Here is a 5,766-nt window from a genome sequence, read left to right as displayed (position 1 = left end):
GGCTAAGATATGGAACAAACCCAGATGCTCCTCACTAGATGAAAGGATGAAGAAAATGTGATATATATATATACACAATGGAATTCTATTCCTCCATCAGAAAGTATGACATTGCCCCATTTGTTAAGAAATGGAAAGACTTGGAAAAAATTATATTAAGTGAATTAAGCCAGGTCCAAAAAAACATAGGTCCCATGGTTTCCCTTATTTGCAATAACTAGTATATGTCTGAGTCAAGCAGAAAAAGGTCAGATACATTGATGTTAGGTGAAATGAACCCCAAGATAAGGATTCAATTGTTTTTTTCTTTATTGCAATTGTTTCGAACATTTATAAGATGATTTCTTTGTTGATTTGTATGTCCGTCCCCCATGGTATAACCCATGCTTTCACTGTATTTGATGTTGGTATAAGTTGTGGAGGGGAAGGGAAAAAACAAATCGTTTAAATAGGGATGCAGGTGGACTCATTGCAATAATGAGATGAAACAAGTCCTTATGTCGAAAAACGAACTTTACATCTTTGGTGTGGGGGGGTGGTGGGAGGGAGGGTGTGGGGGGGAGATGGGAAGGGATGGAAACAGGAAGCAAAGAAGGAGGCAACAGTGCTTGATAAGAAATATACTCATTATCTTGCCCATGTAATTGTAAGCTCATTCCTAGATGTTTATGTCAAGTATTTCACAAGTTTTATTTCTCTTAATTCTTAAGAAAACATTTGCTATAATTCTAATATTATTACCATTTTAGTGTTAGGAAATATTGTAATTAAAGGCACTAAGTGTATGACGCAAAGACACACAGTGGGGAAGGAAATGAGTCAAAATTTCCAAAAGTCAGCAATAAAAAAGTAGGTAAAATCCTCTCCATTCCCTTACACTCTCAATTCAATATTCATGTTGTCCAAGATAGCAATTATTGCCCACGGTAATTGTTTTCTGTCACATTTTGTCTTCAACACAGACTGTATTGGTGACATTGGGTTATGCTCAGAGTTGAGCTCATAAATTGAGGTCTAAAGAGAGACAAATTTCTTCTGTTCCACAGTTCCAGTATACGTTTTAAAAAGTACTAAAACTAGCCGGTAGCTGGTGGCTAACACCTATAATCCTGGCTACAGAGGAAGCTGAGATCTGAGGATTGCGCTTCAAAGCCAGCCCAGGCTGGAAAGTCTGTGATACTCTCATATCCAATAAACCACTAGGAAAGCAGAAGTGGCACTGTGGTTCAAGGGGTAGAGCACTGGCCTTCAGCTGAAAGGCACAGGGACAGCGCCCAAGCCCAGAGTTCAAGCCACATGACCCACAAAAAAAAAGGATTAAAACTTTTAAATACCATCACTTACTGCCTTTTAAGAATCCAAAAATGAAATAAATTCACATATAATCACTCCAAAATGCTTTAAAAGCAGGAGATGATAAACAAGCCTTTATGAAGTAAATTTTCTTCTACTTTTTAAATTATTCTGAAAGCCTTGTGATGGTTGGTCACACCTGTAATCCTGTCTACTCGGGTATGTGCTCAGGAACCTGAGATCTGTGGATAACCCTTGGAAGCCAATCAGGACAAAAATATTCATGAAATTATTTTTTTAAAAAAATTAATGAACTAGCAAAGAGCCAAGAATGGAGATTTAGCTTATATAGTAGCTCATCAATCTAGAGAGGAATGGCCTACGGAGAACTTGATGCACTGAATTCTAACTCTGAGAATGAAAATGAGCAGGCACGCACATACATATATACATACATACATACATACATACATACACACACACATTTATTCAAAATATCTTCATATCAGTGTTTTGCATTAATTTCTTTGTTAATGATATTAAATGGGTAAAATAGGGGAAATATTCTCTTCCATCCAAGAATATTTTTATGTTTTTTTATTGTAAAAGTACTGTACATAGTGGTTACAGTTAATAAAAAAGGTAATGATTATATTTCCTATCAAGCATTGTTACCTCCTCCTTTGTTTTCCCCCACCATCCCTTCCCTCTCACCTCCACAAGTACACTCCCCTCGTCCCACCCCGCCTAAATTGTAAAGTTCGTTTTTCACCATACTGTCTTGTGCGTCACATTGTTGCAGTGGGTCATACTGTATCCTTATTTAAGCATTTTGTTTTTTCCCTTTCCATCCCCAAATTAGAAAAGTGTATATAGAAGATGGAGGTGAGAATTCTACCACTGAACCACCCATGCACACAATGGAATTCTATGCCTCCATCAGAAAGAATGACATTGCCCCATTTGTTAGGAAATGGAAAGGCTTGGAAAAAATTATATTAAGTGAAGTAAGCCAGGCCCAAAGAAACATAGGTCCCATGGTTTCCCTTATTTGCAATATCTAGTATAGGTATGAGCCAAGCGGAAAAAGTCAGAGAATGTGAAGTTAGGAAAACGAACCCTCAAATATGTATTTTAATGTCTTTGTTTCTTTCATGCATGTGTTTCTAACGCATTTATAAGATTATTTCTTGGTTGCTTTGTATGTCCCTCCCCCACAGTGTAACCCCTGCTTTCACTATATTTGATGTCAGTATAACATGTGGAGGAGATGGGGACAAACAAGTCGTTTAAGGATTCAGGTGGACCTGTTGCAACAATGAGAAGCACAAAATGTCATGTCAAAACCAGCTTTACAATGTCGGAGGGGGGGGGGAGGGGGGGCATGATTGGGTGGGGGGGGAGGGGGGAGGCTGGGAAGGGAGGTGAAGGGTAAACAAAGGAGGAGGCTGCAATGCTTGGTAAGAAATGTATGCATTATCCTGCCCATGTAATTGTAACCCCTCTGTACAGTATGTTCTCAAATAAAATAAAACAAAATTTAAAAAAAAAAAAAAGAAGATGGAGGTGCACCAACATCAGATACAGTGAAAACAGGGGTTTAACTGTGGGGGGCGCACATATAAAAAAATCACATCATACGTTATAAATATATTAGAAACAACAGAAAGAAATAAAAAACCACTTGTGTCCCTCTCATGGGGTTCATTTACCTTAACATCATCTTATCTAGTCATATGCACTTGCTTTTGACCTTTTCTTTTTTTTTTTTTAATTGTGAAAATACCATACAGAGGAGTTACAATTACGTGGAAAAGGTAATGTGTACATTTCTTATCAAGCATTGTTGCCTCCTCCTTTTTTTCGCCTTACCATGCCTTCTTTGCTTATCCCAGACATACATTCGTTATTGCAAATAAGGGATACCATAGGACCTATGTTTCTTTTTTATTGTGAAAATACCATACCGAGGGGTTACAATTACATGGGCGAGTTATTGAGCGCATTTCTTTTTTTTTTTTTTTTTATTGTGAGAATACTGACAGAGGAGTTACAATTACATGGGGAAGATAACGAGTACATTTCTTATCAAGCATTGTTGCCTCCTCTTTGCTTCCCCTTCCCACCCCTTCCCATACTCCCCCACTTCCCCCACCTGGTCCTCCTCCCCCCAAAGTTGTAAAGTTCATTTTTTGACATAAGGACTTGTACATCTCATTGTTGCAATGGGTCCACCTGTATCCCTGGTTAAACGAATTTTTTTTTTTCTTTCCCCTCCACAAATTATACCAACATCAAATGCAGTGAAACCATGGGTCATGCCTTGTGGGAGGGACATAAAAAGCAACATAGAAATCGTCTTATAAATATGTTAGAGAAAAATTGCCTGAAAGAAAAAAAAACAAAATACATTTGAATACTTGTCTTGGGGTTCATTCCCCTAACATCAACTTATCTGACCTTTCCTGCTTGACTCAGACATATAGTAGTTATTGCAAATAAGGGAAACCATGGGACTTATGTGTCTTTGGGCCTGGCTTACTTCATTTAATATAATTTTTTCCAAGTCTTTCCATTTCCTTACAAATGGGACAATGTCATTCTTTCTGATGGAAGCATAGAATTCCATTTTTTATCAAGCATTGTTGCCTTCTCCTTTCTTTCCCCTTCCGATCCCTGCCCATCTCCCACCCCCCCACCCCCACCAAACCTCCCCCACCCCAGCCCCCTCACCATCTACATCCCTCCACCCCCCGGCCAAAATCATTTTTTGACATAATGACTTGTTCATCTCATTTTAATGGGTCCACCTGCATCCCTATTTAAACAATTTGTGTTTCTCTTCCCCTCCACAAATTATACCAACATCAAATACATTGAAAACAGGGGTTTTAGCTTGCAGGAAAAACATACAAAGCAACAAAGAAATCATCTTATAAATATGTTAGAAACAATCACAAGAAAGAAAAACCATTTGAATCCTTACCTTGGGGTTCATGTTGCCTAACATCAAGTTATATGATGTTTTCTGCTTGTCTCAGACACATAGTAGTTATTGCAAATAAGGAAACCATGGGATATATGTTTCTTTTTGGGCCTGGCTTAATTCACTTAATATAATTTTTTCCAAGTCTTTCCATTTCCTAGCAAACTGGGTGATGCCATTTTTTCTGATGGAAGCATAGAATTGCAGTACACACACACACACACACACACACACACACACACACACACACACACACAAATACATACACTTTCTTGATCCATTCATTTACTGTGGGGCATCAGGTTTGGTTATGTATCTTATCTATGGTAAATAATGCTGCAATGAACATAGTTTTGCTGGTAGTTTTAGTATGGTCTTGTTTGTGATCATTTGGATGAATGCCCAAAATGGGATTGCTGGGTCTTAGAGGCACTCTATGTAGTTTTTTGAGGAACCTCCATACTACTTTCCAAAGTCTTCGAACAAGTTTAAACTCCCAACAAAAATGCATTAAGATTCCCTTCTGTCCAAAGCCCATCCAGCATCTGTTCTTTTAAAAATCGGGAATGCTTCACGAACCTGCGTGTCATCCTCAGTCAGGGGCTATTGTTCTCTTTATTGTTCCAATGTTAGTGTATGTATTACTGAATTGAGCACAGAACATTTTTTATATATAAAGTGTAATTGATTTTCTTAAAGTAGACAATTCCACAAAAATTAAATTCAAAAGAATTGTGGTGAAATTTTAGAACCATGTATTTTTTACATAATAACACATTTAAGAATAAAGTCAAGATTGACATGTCAAAAACAAAATAATTCCAGATATTTGTTGTTCAACGCATGTGTTGGAGGAGGAATTCAATTATTCTGTACAAGGAACCTGTGATAATGAACACTATAGAAAGTGTTAAGGTTTGTTTAAAAGTTTTAATGTTTTTAATATGTTTAATTTTGGGAATTTGCTCATATATGCCAAAATTTAGACTATTTAGCAGGTTGTAAAACTTTTCCACAAAGCATATAAGATTCATGGTAGCAGTCATACACTACTAAGTATGTACATTTCAGAGTTTATAGAAACTGTACTAATGAGAAGTTGCAAAGTGTTTGTGTAAAGAAGCAGAGTGAAGATTTAAGACATTACCTTCACAGTTTCTGTTAAAATTTAAGGGCTTCCTTACTTTATATGTTAGCGAGGAACAAATGATGGTATAAGCCATATACAAATGATGAGATGAACCATAAATAATAATCTTAGTGAGTAACTAAAAAGGCTATTGATAACCTATAAAATTCTGGTTTAACATCATAGACTTAGGCAGTTTTAAATGTACAGCAATATGAGAAAATAATAAATCGAATATGTAATTGTTTTGTTTTTTTATTTTATTAATCATTAATATTTATGTATTGGTTTTCCTTATTTGTAGCATTGTTTTCCTTGTTGTAATATAATACAACTTTTTGTAATTCATCATTAGGAA

General features: G+C 36.5%; 1 non-coding gene across 1 annotated transcript; it reads right to left on the bottom strand.

The window, feature by feature from the left end:
- Positions 1-4,834: 4,834 nt before the first annotated feature.
- On the bottom strand, positions 4,835-4,936 carry LOC122127819. The gene has a single exon (XR_006151298.1). It is a non-coding gene; the product is annotated as a U6 spliceosomal RNA (small nuclear RNA).
- Positions 4,937-5,766: the final 830 nt, after the last annotated feature.

Source organism: Dipodomys spectabilis, unplaced genomic scaffold (genome assembly GCF_019054845.1).
Source record: "Dipodomys spectabilis isolate Male_0828 unplaced genomic scaffold, ASM1905484v1 ptg000312l, whole genome shotgun sequence".
Taxonomy (NCBI): domain Eukaryota; kingdom Metazoa; phylum Chordata; class Mammalia; order Rodentia; family Heteromyidae; genus Dipodomys; species Dipodomys spectabilis.
The sequence above is the reverse complement of the archived record's forward strand: the minus strand, read 5'-3'. Positions and strand labels throughout refer to the sequence as shown.